The 15,068-nt window shown below is 40.5% G+C and overlaps 1 long non-coding RNA gene across 1 annotated transcript in view; it reads right to left on the bottom strand.

The window, feature by feature from the left end:
• LOC148108427 (uncharacterized) overlaps positions 1–15,068 on the bottom strand; it is a 39,243-nt gene that overhangs the window by 11,815 nt on the left and 12,360 nt on the right. The window contains exons 2-3 of the long non-coding RNA XR_015727970.1: positions 14,131–14,327; positions 8,443–8,628 (exon numbers count right to left, since the gene is read on the bottom strand). This is a non-coding gene — a long non-coding RNA (uncharacterized LOC148108427). The remainder of the gene's footprint in view (positions 1–8,442; positions 8,629–14,130; positions 14,328–15,068) is intronic.

The following is a 15,068-nucleotide window of genomic DNA, read 5'->3' on the forward strand; positions in this document are numbered from 1 at the left end:
CTATTATATGTGTTGTTTTTTTCTCCACTTGACATGATATAATACAATTAGTTTCCCACTTTAATTTGAAGGCCTCATAAAGATTATTTTCAATAATTGCATTACATAATTGATTTAACAAGGCCCACATGATTAAACATTTGTATTACTTTTTAATTTTTTATTATTATAAGGAACTCTGCCTTTAACACATTTATTAATGTTTTTGCAATTTGTCACAATATTTAATTTAATAGATTAAGAATTTTGAATGTTTTTCACACTGTTGGTTTAATGTAATGAATTGCAGTTGGGTCCCAATAATCTTTAGCACAGTCTTTAGAGTCATCTCTGAGTTGAATCCCAGCTCCATGGGCTGAAGGAAGGCTCTTAGAGGCCCTCACCAACAATAAGGGTGTAGGGTGCTGCCTGCTCTCCTGTCTTCTGCAAAAGGTGGCTTTAAATAAATAAAACACCCAATGAAAAAATAGGTTGTGAAAGAGGCTAATGAATAAATGTTGCCCTGTGATGACTACTTTAATGTTTTTATTTTTTGAACATCAAATTTCAAACTGTATTAATTTTTTTCTCTTTTTTGTTGCTTCTATTTTAATAGTCCCCTTGACACATTTGGCTCACTTATAGAGTGATGGAGTCCCAGAGTACCACCCTTTGTGCCTTTGAGAACTCAGTAAGTGCAATGGGTCTTTCTAAATCTTATCTTTAAACCGAAGATAATGATATGTATTTTATTGGTTGTTTTGGGGGTTAAAATTGTTTGCTGCTTTGCATAGTGTCTGCCCTATTAGTAAGCATTCAATATGATAGCTGCTATAGATATTTAAAAAAAATTTTTTTAAATATAATCACTATTCCCAATGCAGGGCTCGAACTCATGACCCCCAAGATCAAAAGTCACATGTTCTATCAACTGAACCAGCCAGGTGCCCCTGTTGATATTTTTAAAGAGTTATGATGGGGGTGCCTGGGTAGCTCAGCTGGTTAAGCATCTGCCTTTGGCTCAGTTGTGATCCCGGGGTCATGGGATCAAGCCCCATATGGGGCTCCCTGCTTAGTGGGGAGTCTGCTTCTCTCTCTCCGTCTGCCCCTTCTTCTCCCTCTACCCCTCCTTCTCCCTCTGTCCCTCCCCATCCCCCTCACTCATACTCTCTCCCTCACTCTCTTTCTCAAATAAACAAAAATCTTTAATAAAAAATAAATATAAAAAATTTAAGAGCTATGATGGTTTACATTCTTAAATACCCACAAAATATGACATACTTATCATTACAAAAAAATCCTTAATCTTGTAGTGGTTTTTAAAAGTGAAGTCACAGTCTTCTTTAATTTAGCTTTCTTTGCTTCCTAATGAGATTGAAGCTTTTTTCCATGTGTGTGTTAATAGGTTCTATTCTCATTTAGAATTGTGCATATGGGTTCAAGTCTCAGTTCTTCCACTCATTTGCACTGTTATAATGTCCTTGGTGGCAAGCAATGGAACACCTAGGCTCAGTGGGACTGAATAAGGAAATGCATTCCCTCCCATAAGATGGAACTCCAAATAGGGCTTCCCCCAGGGGCCTTGTAGGATTAAAATTCTGGGGGCCAGATAATGACCACCAGAATCTACAACTCTGAGCCAATTCTAAATTTTAAAAATCCCTGAGAAGGACTCTAACAGGTATGGACTAACTCGCAGCCTCTACTTAGACCCATTGCCCTGATCATAGGAACATCTACCTTGATGGTCAGACCTAGAGAAAGGCTCTCCCTGTCATCAGGGAGAAGGACTAGTGTGATTGGTATTCTCATCCAAATCCCTTCATATAAGTGGAGAACAAGTCACTCCCCAAAGGAAATGTGTGTGTATTGGCATGTGAAGAGGGGCAGGGAAGACTGCAGGAGAAAGCAGCCAAGGTGCTGAGTAGACAAAAGCAACAGTTGCAGTCTAAAAATTGGCAGGCAAGGCCATTTGTGATTTCCCCTGAAAAAGCTCCAGCCTCCATTTTGTTTTTGTCACTCCGTATGTCTCATCCCATTAGGGACAGTGAACTACTGTTATCTCTGCATCTCCTGGGGTCCCCCTTTGCATGGTTCATCCTTCTTCATCTAAGCCCTCCACCTAGCTAATTCCAACTCACACTTCAGCATACAGTGCAGTTGTCACCTCCTCTAAGAAGCCTACAAGGATTCCATGCTTACCACAATTAGAGTTAGAATACAAAAGGGGTTATGGTGCTGGGGCTTCCCCCTAGTATAACACATATCACATCATATTGGGATACACTCCAGCTCATTTAAGCAGAAATTTGTTTGTTTGTTTATTTGTTTGTTTATTTATTTATTACAGGGTACAAGGTAACTTACAGAATTTCAGAGAGGCAAGGGAGCCAAGCTTGGTTATTACTCAGGCTGTGAGCAACACAGTTAGGAGAAACATCCAATATCCTATAGAAACTTCATAGCTAGCCACTGCCTGCCACTTAGCCCCTCCAATGCTAGAACCAGGATTCGAGAATCCCTGCAACAACTGTCATAAAAGCCAAGCACCTCCATCACCCTTCTTACCTGAGGGACATTGTGGCTGCCACATTATAGTATTTGCTTTCACCTTCTAAATCTCTGCTTGGCAGAAGCCTGGTCACATAGAGAATCCAGCTGCAAGGGAAACTGGGAAATTTGGTCTTTACCACAATAAACAGAGGGTTGGAGTAGTACTGAATGAGCCAATTTCTAGTATCTTCTACAAAAGCTATGTTATTAAAGGCATACAAAGTTATGGTATTCATATTGCCTTGGTATATAGTTTCATAATCTGTGTGAAATCTTTGTTTCCAGAAATATTTTTAATTTAACCTCCATTTTATCTGATATTAGTATTGCTAAGCTACCTTTCTTTTGGGTACTAATTTCCTGACATATCTTTTTCCTATCTCCTTATTTATACTCTTTCTATGCTATTTTGTTTGAGGTACATAACTTGTAAGCAATATGGGTAACTGGATTAAAAAAAACCCAGAAATCTAACAGTACTGTCATTTAATATGTGAGTTTAAATATTTATTTAATATGATTAGGAATCTAATAACTTATCTCTGACATTTTATATTTTCAAATTTATGAAGGTTTTCTTTTTTTTCCCTTTTTTATCTTCTTTTGGATTGTCAGGTTTTCCTAATTCCTCTTCTTTTTCTTAAAGAAGTTTGGAAGTTACACATTCTATTTCTAATCATTTAGGGGCTTTAACAGACTTAAGTTTATATTTTCCTAACAAAGTCAATAGTTAAACTATATGTCTAGCCTCCTTCTGGACAAGACATTTAGAATAACATAACTTCCCTCCTGACTCACCACTCTACCCGAATGCCCATGTTACTACTGTCTAGATTTTGGCTCAGAAAGTTTTTTATCTGTGCTTCAAAAGAAGTTTCTCAATGCGAGTGCTCATCCATCTTGGTCTTAGAGGTGATGACAACCATTCGATCTCTTCCTTTTTCCAAATTCCTCCCGGCTCCACAGCCTTTCACCTCCTTTCCTGCCTCCCCACACTGCTTATAAAGTCCCACAGCTCCCTCACTCCTTGCCTTACCACTGCACCATCCTGCGAACCCTCCACTTGGGAGAGGCAACCAGGTGCTCATACACTGAAGAACATGTACCCTGAGTGTGAAGAACATGAAACCACTGCAGCTTCTCAAGCTCCCTTGCCTACTCCTACCCTTCTCTTTTTCAGCTCATGACACCGCCTCCTACTTCAGGGGATATAGAAGCCATCAAAAATGTTCAATTCCTCACCATTAAATTCATCTGTATCCCCATGCACATTTCCCTCTCAGCTTCACATGAAACAACGATCTTCCTCTGTCCCAGGCCAGCTTCCAGATGTAGTCCCTCAATTCCTACTCCTGTCTCCTGTATTTTTAATTCTCCCTCACTAATCCCTCATTGCACCACCAGATAATACTAGCTAAATCAACCTTGCTTCTAATGAACATTTAGGAAATATTTATAGAGTACATAAATGAATAAATTGGTCAATAGGGTTTTCACAAAATGGCCATAATAGCTGTCTTTCATCTGAGACGTTGTTAAGAATATCAAGATATTGTACACACTCAGAAGTGCAACTTTCCACAAATATTTGAAGATCGCATCATGAATTCATACAACAAATATCTGAGTTCCTATAATTGCCCTATTGTAGGCACTGGGGTTAGAGAGTGAACAAAATAGTCAAGAACCCCACCCTCACGTAGCTGACGTTCTAGAGGAGGAAAGGGGGACATAAATAAGTAATCAAATAAAATAATGGTGGTAAGAGCTATGAAGAAATAAAATGGAGTCAGGGATAGGGAGTGGCATATTGAGGAAAAATGAGAAAATAGATGCGGCAAAAGCCTAAAGAATGGGGGAAGGAAGGATGAGGTGAGGAAAGGAGAGTAGGAGCCAGACCGTGCCATCACACGTAGATTTGGTTGTTCCTGTACTGGCACGCCACTGACTTTATAAAACTGAAATAGAGTAACATTGTGAGATGCATAGAAAATGTACAATTTGATGACAGCACATACACACACCTCATGAAACAACCATCCAGTTCGAGATACAGAACATTTCCAAACCTCAGAAGTTTCCCTCATGCCACTTCTCAGTCTAACCATCCCTCAGCCCCAATCCCTAGCAAAGATAAAGCCCCACTAATCTCTAGCTGGCCTTCTATCGCTGCAGAGTTGTTTTTCTTCCTTTTGGACTTCTTTTTTTGTAAGATTTTATTTATCTGTTTGACAGAATGAGAGAGCACAAGCAGGGGGAGCAGCAGGCAGAGGGAGAAGCAGACTCCCTGCTGATCAGGGAGCCTGGTGTTGAACTCAATCCCAGGACCCTGGGATCATGACCTGAGCTAAAGGCAGATGCTTAACTGACTGAGCCACCCAGGCGCCCCACTCTTGAACTTCTTTTTTTTTTTTTTTTAAAGATTTTATTTATTTATTTGACAGAGATAGAGACAGCCAGCGGGAGTGGAGAGGAAGCAGGGGGAGTGGGAGAGGAAGAAGCAGGCTCATAGCGGAGGAGCCTGATGTGGGGCTCGATCCCATAACGCCGGGATCACGCCCTGAGCCGAAGGCAGACGCTTAACCGCTGTGCCACCCAGGCACCCCCCACTCTTGAACTTCTTATAAATAGAATCATACAGTCCAAACTTTGGCTGGTCTTCATTTGCTTTATCTGAGAGATTCATCTATGTTGTGCATGAGCCAGTAGTTCACTCATTTTTTTTTATTACTTGTATTCTGTTATATAAGTATATCATCATTTATCTACTACCCTACTGATGGACATTTAGTAGCCAATTTTTGTTTCTTATCAATATAGCGGTTATAAATATCCTTGAACATCTTTTAGTGGACACAGACACTCATCTTGCCCACATTCCTAGAAGTGGAATCCTAGATCACAGAGTAAGCATATGTTTAGCTTTATTATTTATTGCCAAACAGTATCCCAGGCTCATCATATATTCCCTTCTACTATGGTGTATGAGAGTTCTAGTTCTTCTACATCTTCAGCAGTAGATGGTATTGTCAGACTTTTTAATTTTAAAATGTTAGCTATTCTGGCAGGTGTACAGTCATATCTCATTGTAGCTTTACTTTTACTTTCCCTGAAGATTAATGATGTTGAACACTGTTTCATATTCCAACTGTATGTTTAGATTTTGACTTTTGATAGGTTTTAGGCAGACTTGTGTTTTTAAAAGATCCCTCTGGTCTCTCCGTGGAGAAGCAACTGTAGGCAGCAGAGTGGAGGTGAAGGGAACAGCTTAGAAGACTATCACAGAGGTCCACACAGGAGCTGGAGGTAGTTTGGATGAGTGGTGGCAAAGGAGTCAGAAAGAAGCGAAAAGATTCTGGATAAACCTTGCAGGAAGCTTACTGACTGTACGCATGGATCAGACATGGGAGAGAAAAGGAAGAATCAAAGATGATCTGAACATCTCCCACAGTGTTGAAATTTGGGTGAGGAGTGGTTCCTTACATGTTAGTAGGAAAGTTATAGGAGATGAAAGGAGAGACGGAATGACACTGTAGCAAACTGCCCCCCCTCTGCAAAAACAAAAACCAAAACAAACAAAACAAAACAAAACAAAAACCCCAAAAAACAACCCCAAAGCAAACAAATTCCAGTCATGAACTACTCAAAGAAACCTTCTGGGCACTGAGAAAGCTGTGGTGGACTTTGATTTGCTTCCTTGCCTTGCAAATGAGCTCTGTAGCTCTGTGCCGTGTGCGTTTGCCAGCAAAGCTTATATAACTTCATTTATCACTAATGTTGTTGGGTTTTTTTTTTCCTTCCAAGAATAAGTATGTCTCTACCAGATGAAATAAAAAAAAACCCAGAAATTTAAAATTAAATTAGTTTGGAAATTACTGGCATTTTTCTTCTTGTGTAAGGTCACTCTGCCCTTGCAGGTCAGTGCTGGGGAAGTGACACATTTCTTTCTCTGTCCCACACTTCTGTTTATTTTCATGCAATAAAAAGCAAATCCCTAACATTTCAAATGTTCAGTGCATGTGGCAACTATTTTTCTCCTCATTTAAACCTTTAATTTTAAGTTATGTTATGTAAAAGTAGAATGCCAGACCACTGGTTTACCAGGCCGTTTCTATGTGGAAAACAAAATTCTGTACTTGCAGAAATAATAAGCTGACTCTTCAAGTCTCCACACTGTCAGTCTGCCTGCTGCTTCGATGTGTGTAGTGCTTTTCAGTCCTGAAACCTGTGACAATACTGCATAAAACAAGGACCTCGCAGTTGATAACAGCTTACTTTAGATAGTACCTGTGTTAAACACCAGTCCTATGAGGTATGCACTATTATCTTCAACACATGAGAAAACTAACTTCAGTAACTTGCCCAGGATCATCTGGCTGGTAAGAGTTGGGGCCAAGATCAGAACCCATGTTAATCGAGTTAAAAACTGAAGCTTTGAATGGCTCCCAAGCTAGGGCAGTGTAGAGTGGAAATTAAAGTCTGCAGATGCAGAGCCAGCCTCCTGGGTTCACATCACAGCCCTACCACTAACTGGCTGTGTGGACTGGGCAGTCCCCTGTCTGATGGGAGACCATCATGGTATCTATCTCATTGGCTAGTGTAAGAATTAAATAGTTAACATATATATAGCACTTACGACTATGCCTGGTTTATGCTATGAGAGGGTTAGCTATTACTTTCTAAAAAATAATAGCTTTATTAAGATATAATTCACATACCATACAATTAAAATATTTGAAGTGTACAATCCAGTGGGTTTTAGTATATTCAGAAAATTGTACAACCATTGCCACAATCAATTTGTGAACAGTTCATCACCCCAAAAAGAAAGCCAGGACCCATTAGCAATCACTTGCCACTCTCACCCAACCTCCAGCCCTAGGCAAACACTAGCCTACTTTCTATCTTTATAGATTTATAGATCTATAAGAATCTATTGACTATATTTTGCCCATTCTGGACATTTCGTGTAAATGCAATCATACAATATGTGACCCTTTGTTTCTGGCCTCTCTCACTTAGCAGATTTCAAATTTCATACATGTTGTGGCATGTATCAATACTTCATTTCTTTTGATCTCCAAATAATAATTGCATTGTAGAGACAGGCCACATTTTATTTATCCGCTCATCAGTTGGTGGACATTTGGGCTGCTTCCACTTTTGGCTATTGTAAATTGTGATGTTATGAATATGTGTGTACAAATTTTTGTGCGGACATATGTTTTCATGTCCCTTGGGTGTATAAGTAGGAGTGAGATTGTAGGTAGTACTTAGCACTGCCTCTCTCTGTGTATTTATTTCTAAATATGCAGATACATAATTCTCGCAGATAAGCGTATACTTTAGCATTTTTGTTCTTTATAACTTAATAAGTACCCTTCCTATTTTACATTACAGATGAAGAAACAGATTTTGAGAGATTTGCCTTACTGTTTCTTGGTCTGTGGCTTTGCCCATGCTATATCCTATTTGTTTTAGCATGCCCTCCTTTCTGTCCCTTGCCAATCCTTTGGGTTTGAACTAAGGCTCTACCTCTTGCCTGGAAGACCTGCTTAGACTCCATGGCTGGGCCAGGTGCTTTGCTCTGTGCTTCCATAACTATCTGAGCATTGCTTTACTATCACCTTTGTCAGATTCCACTCTATTTATAACGGCAGGACCCTAGGGAAGGGGTATTGTCCTCCTCGCCTTTGTCTTCCACGCCAACACAAGGCCTGGTATGAAGTGGTGGCTGAATTGATGTTGATGGAAATTAAGAAAGAAGGACCGAGATACATGCTAGAAAGTGGTCTATCAGACCACTTAACTCTTGTTTGTCACATCATGCAGTTTGACAAAATAGAAAAACCAGGAAGTATTATTCAGATAGGAAAAATAATCTTCACTTTACTAAATCACTTAACATACCTTTTTATAAATAGCGAGCTTCCCCTGGGGTGCCTGGGTGGCTCAGTCAGTAAAGCGTCTGCCTTCGGCTCAGGTCATGATCCTGGGGTCCTGGGATCGAGCCCCGCATCAGGCTCCCTGCTCAGCGGGGAGTCTGCTTCTCCCTCTGCCTCTGCTGTTCCTCCTGCTTGTGCTCTCTCGCTCTCTCTGTCAAATAAATAAATAAAATGTTAAAAAAAATAAAATATGAAAAGTTTGAAATACAAAGTACATTTTATAAAGTTGTGCTTCCTTCAGCTTAACTGGGCACACAGATCACTTGTGATGTTGCTAAAAAGGCAGATTTTGATCAAGTGAATATGAAGGTTTGTGTCTCCCGGCGCCCTGCCGCGCCCCCAACTCCTATGTTGAAATGGAATGCCCAGTGTGATAGTGTTTGGAGGTGAGGACTTTGAGAGGTGCTTAGGTCCTGAGGACAGAGCCTCATGAATGGGATTAGTGCTCTTACAATAAGAGGCCGGAGAGTGAGCTTGTGCTCTTTTCACCAGGTGAGGACACAGCAAGAAGACAGGCCTATAAACCAGGAAGATGGCCTCACCAAGAGCGTGACCCGGCTGGCATCCTATCTCAGGCTTCCAGGCTTCCGAGCTGTGAGAAATGAATATTTGTTGTTTAAGCTATGCAGTCTATGGTAATTTGTTATAGCATTCCTAGTTGGACTAAGCCAGGAGGTGTATGGTGGCGTCTGAGATCCTGCATTTTTTAACAAATTTATTTATTTGAGAAAGAGAGAGCAAGAGAGAGCATGAGCAGGGAAGAGAGGGAGAAGCAGACTCCCCGCTGAGCAGGGAGCCCAATATGGCGCTGGATCCCAGGACCCTGGGATCATGACCTGAGCCAAAGGCAGATGCTTCACCGACTGAGCCACCCAGGCGCCCCTGAGATCCTGCATTTTTAACGAGCACCCAGAGGGTGCTGACACCAGATCGCACGCAGAGCAGCCAGGTTATAAAGCATAAATGAAAATATGAAGTACTAGCACTACTACTACCTACTACCTCTTCAGTTCGATGCACTGGGTACTCTTGTAGGTATTTGGTAGATGTTAAATTTATCAATATTCACAAAAATCCTATAAGGTAGCTACTAATATCTCCACAAATGAAAATGTAAAAATCAGAGTTGGTTCAACTTTTAGTCATAATTTTTTTTCCCCACAAAATAAGACGCACAGGCCAAAAGGAAGTGATATCATTGTCCTTATTTTCGTTATTGCTATAAAACAAAATAAATTAAGCTAGAGGGACCTAAACCATTGCTGGCTTTGGCCAGTGCAGGTTCTCAGTGCTCATTCTATTCACATGTCCTCTCTATGGCCTCATTGTGAGTCAGAAAGTAATCTGGTCCAGGAATCAAAGCCTGAAACGTTTTCCCATTTCCTTCCCCACATTCAAAACAAAACAGCCCTGGGCAAGGGATGCACTTCCTTCCCATGGTTATTTGATGAAGACCACCCCCACCCCCACCCCCCGCCAAAAAAAACAAAAAACCCCAAACCCCTACTAAAACCCAATTTGGAATAAAAAAAATTCTTAAAACAAATATCAATTACCTAAGGTAAAAGAAATATACACACATACATACACATGCTAATGTGTACAATGGTTTCAGCTGCCTTAAGAGGAGTTATGTTGTTTTCTCAAATTAAAATTACTAATTTATTCCCACAGAAGTTGTCTGTGAGATAAATACATATCTATCTATCTATCTATCTATCTATCTATCTATCTATCTATCTACCTACCTACCTACCTATCTATCGTAAAGATTCCAAAGCATCCCACTAAGAAAAAATCCAAGGAAAAAAAAAAATAAAACCAAGGTTTCTTTTTCAGAGGGTCCCAGGGCCCTTTGAGTCAGTGGAGGGGTAGATCTGTTGCTAGTCACAGACCACAGACCACCAATGTGCCGTAGGTGCCTTCAAAGGAGAACTTTATTCCCTATCTGTCTAAACAGTAGATTCCAGAAACCTGAGGGCTTAGGGCTCAATCTGGCCTGGCTCTTCTTTTGTTGTTTAATTTGGAAATGTCAATGTAAGAGCAGATACCTGACTTCTCTTAAAAAATGGGAAGACTTGGCCACACTGGACCTATATTTTTGCATTTGCTTCAGCTATTTGTAGTGGAAGAGTGGCTGCCCCTTTTGACTGTCTCAGCAAGTTTCACTTGTGTCCATTACCTGCCTGGCCCTGTAGGCTTTTAAGTTTGGAATTCCTGGTTCACAAGAAGGGTTTATAAACAGCCAACATTTGCTCATCATTATCCTGAGGAAAATCTGGCCAAGTACGTTGGAACACTGAAAAAAACAGTTTCCTTTTAACAAAGTGAAAGCAGCTGGTTCACACAATAATTATTCATTGAGTTTGTGGAAGCCAGTGTGCCCTGATTTAAACACTTTATATTACTCAGATATGCAAGTGACAAATCTCCCGTGGTCCCCCCTGTGGCGCAGCTGGTTGTCAGTTGGTATACTCTTGGCTCATGTTCTCTGAAACTCATTTTAAGTACTAGAAGTGACTCTGGAAGTGGCCCAATAATTTTTCCATCTAGTTTGCTGGTTAGTAGGAGTTGAACTTCTTGAGGGTCATAAGAGTCAATAGAATGAAGAGAGATTTTCATGTATGGTGGGGTGATGATATCCAGTGAATTGAATTACTCTCTTTAAAAAAGCAAATACTTTTTCAATTCACTTCTTCACTTTTCAACTTTCTCAGTTTAGAGGATGGAGAATATTATAGTCATCTGACTTTTTCTTCATTCAGTAAATATTTATTAAGCACCAACTTCGTTGCCACACACTGTGCTAAACTGGGGACACAACGGTGAATGAGACTGGGTCCTCTGCCCCAGAAAAGCTCAGCCTGGAGGTAGTTATCCAAATATTTATACCCTGATAGTGACTTGAGAAGTGACTGGTGCCATCTTACAGGTGGAGCAAAGACCTGTCCATCAGGATCCCCAAAGAGATCCCACAATATTCCCATCTGTTTGCTTCCCAACAGACACAGATATATTTGCCTTGATTTTATCAAAGGTCTTACTGTCCCTCACCCCTAGGACACCTCCAACCAACATAAACACCCTTGACAAGAGTGAGTCCTCAAAAACCTCCAGGGCAGGGCAGGAGCCAACCCAAAGCACCGTGGTGAACTGCAGAAGAGTGGTCACTACTCAGGTACTGCCAACTGTTGGGAGTCAGAAACGTTGCTGCAATGTTGCCAGAATGTCAGGGTTTGTGAGAGAAGCCAGAAATTGGAATTTACTTAGTGTAACGTCTTTGTGAGAGTTAGGGTTTGAATTTATTTTTAAACCCAGTTTTGATCATCAAAAATGGGGTCACAGGCAGGTTTCAGTTAGGCGGTCCCCAGACGGTGATCTTTGATTCCAGGAGACCACATGCTCCACCCCCTCATTGCATTTAACAGGACTCTTAACCAAGAACTAGCAATCTGGAATTCGCCTTTTCCAGGAGGTCCTGTTGGGCCTCTTATGTTTTTGAAAATCCAACACAGGAAAATATTCAGATTTCCTGGGTCTTCCTCTCTTTTTCAATATTTTTCTCTCTCTACTATTTTATCTATAATACTTATTTTCATTACAGAGTGGATTTCAAACACATTTATCGATCAATACACGGTATTCTTTAAGAGTAATCTTTGTAAGATATATATATAATACATAACTTAGTTCTTCTGACAATAATCCCTAACTTTTCATATTCACGTCATTCTGGCTTGGAATAAAAATCATCTCCTGGGCACTCGTCCCTTACTTCTGGACTGGTCTTGAGCTAAAAAGCTCACGATGAGTGCCTTATCTTTCGATGCCTACAAAGACTTCATTTTCTACCATTCATTCACAGGTGTTCTATTTGCCCTGCCTCAATTGTATAAGCTAATTACATGAAAGATTTTGTTTTGATTTTCCATCTCCCTGTTCTCAGAGCTGCTTTCTTTTTATCCAACTGCAGTTAAAGAGAAAACAGGATAGAATTGAGAGTGTAAAAGCCTCCCTGTCTTTGTTTTTATTCAGGGAAGATATTTTCAATCTTTAATTATTTTACTGCAGTTTCTCACCTCATTAGGACTTAATTTATGCCCAATAAGCAGAATTAATTTTAATTAGCAATCCCGGATTGTGGATTTTCCTTAGCAACATCCCAGAAGAGGCTTCGACTTTAAGCAGGCTTCAGATTCCCTGCTCTTCTAGAACTGTATCATAAAAAGCAAAAACAGAACAGATACATAAACCAGTGTCCCTAACACAATATATTTATTTAAAACATTTTAATCACCTTGGGATATTTATTTATCACATTTAATCACCTTGGGATGTTTCGACTAATATTTGGTCTTTTTTTTTTTCTTTTAATCTCCTCATAGTTGCCACCAAAAGAATATGCATTGAGTATAGCCAGCACCGATTCTTCTCTGGAAATACCTGTCTCTCAGGTATTTAAAACTGATCATTTCATCATCATGACTTCAAACGAGGCCTTAGTAGTTAGTAATGCCTAAACGTGATCTAATTTTCTGAGAATTAGGAAAGTGACTACAGAACCCAAGACAATAATAACAGCTGGCATTTTTAACATTTTTTAATTGCTTGCTACATGCCAGCATTGTTCAAATCACTCTGCCTCAGTCAGCTTATTGAACTCCTGTTACCATCCCGGTTCTTCTAGGTGGCACAGCTGAGGCACAGAGAGGCAGTGTAACTCGTCCAAGGTCACAGAGGTAGGAGCAGAGCACATATTTGAACCCACGCCCTCTGGCCCGGGAGCCTGCAGCCTTAACCACTTGTCTGCCCTGCCTCCTGGGCATGAGGAGAACCAGAGTAGAGATCTGGCTAAAGTCGGTGGTATTTCCCTTATAAGTTTGCCTTGGGTAGCTTTTGTTCTTCCATTTGTCCCAAATTCCTCATTTGTAAATTCCAACAGTATATTTACCAGGATATTGTGGAAACTCATTATTTAAATGTATTCCTAGTTCCTTGGAACTTGGAAGATAGGCTACATAAATATTGCAGAATGATTTAAAAAATATATGGAATGTATTCACCTGAATATATGACAGTGGAATTTCTTACTATAAATAAAGGAATGGGTGCTGAGTTTCAGCCCAAGTCCTGAGTCCATGGCTTCTCTGGATCGCTGTGCATAATCTCACACTGCAGGCTGCTGAGGCTCTAAGGCCAGATTCTCTACCAGGAGTGAGTCCCCCTGAGGCCTCAGGAAACTGCATCCCCGACGGTGGCTAGGCCTCCATGTGCCTTTTTCCCTCAAACCTTCTATCCTAAGTGCCAGGAGAGGAATTTGAAGAAGAAGCAAGAGAAAGGATAAATAGCGTTATAGTCATACAGTGGAATACTACTCAGCAAGGAAAAACATGAACTACCTAAATGTGCAACATGGATGAATTTCACGAGCATTCGTGTTGAAAGAAGATAGCCGTAAAGTAATATATACTGTATAGTTTTGTTCATGTAAAGTTGAAGAACAGGCCAAACCTGGGGTGGGGAAACTGTTTTACTTCTTGATCTAGGTGTGGTTACATACAGATGTATACAAATCTACAGATCATAAGCTTGTACACTTGCCAATAGTTCACCTGATGCATATTATACCTTAATAAAAATTAAAAGTACTTACATAGAAGACTGTCGAGCTGCAAATGCATGGCGGGATCTGTTGCCAGAGCTGAAGGCGGGGACCAGCTTACAGCAGGGCTTGCACGTCAAGCTAAGGGCTTGCCCTTTATTCAGTAAGCCCGGGGCCTCTAGAAGAAGTGACGTGATCAGTCTGGAGTGTTGAAAGCTCAGTCAGCATCATTCTGCGTAGAGAGAGAACTGGAGCAGGGCAAAACAGAGAGCAGGGGAGATAAGATCACCTTAAATAGCCCTCATCTGAGAAAACTCTAATTCTCTATCAACTTGGTGAGTGCACGCTTTCTGAAAATACAAAGCATTCACCTCCAGCTTGGAGTTGGGGAAGGAGGCGGTAGTTCGGGGGATCCATCCTGCCGCACCAGGCATGCAGACAATTTAAACATGGCTTTTCTGTGGCTGCCTCACCACTGTGGGCTCCCCAGGGCAGGTCTTCCTGGCTCACTGCCCTTCTCAGCATCTCCTACTTCCCCACCCCCAGCTCCTGTCGTGGTCACAGTTTTCTTCTCTTAACAGCATTTGCATAGAGGAGGAGGAGGTGGTCACTGCTGCCCACACTGACCTAAATAAAATGCAGGGGTCACAGGGTCATTTCCATGGGGAGTGTGTATAATTTGCACATTCTCACTCAGGCATGCTGTAAAATTCAAGGAATTTTCCAAATATTGCCAACAAAGATCAGCATTTTTAAAAAACTGAATTGAACATAGATGATTTGTAGTGTGTCTGTATCATAGTTGCAAGTCCTTTAATTTTTTATATTTCTTTTGAGCTGTTTCTACTTATTCAATAAACATTTTTAATAAAAAAAACTCTTTGAAGTATATCTATTTATGTGCTTTAAATACATATACACAGGATAATGGTCTGTCAGTTGTCTGGGTTCTTTTCTGATGTAAGATTCTTCAGGTATGGTTCTGAATT

Source organism: Ursus americanus, chromosome 20 (assembly GCF_024610735.1).
Source record: "Ursus americanus isolate L20-20 chromosome 20, mUrsAme1.1.p, whole genome shotgun sequence".
NCBI lineage: Eukaryota > Metazoa > Chordata > Mammalia > Carnivora > Ursidae > Ursus > Ursus americanus.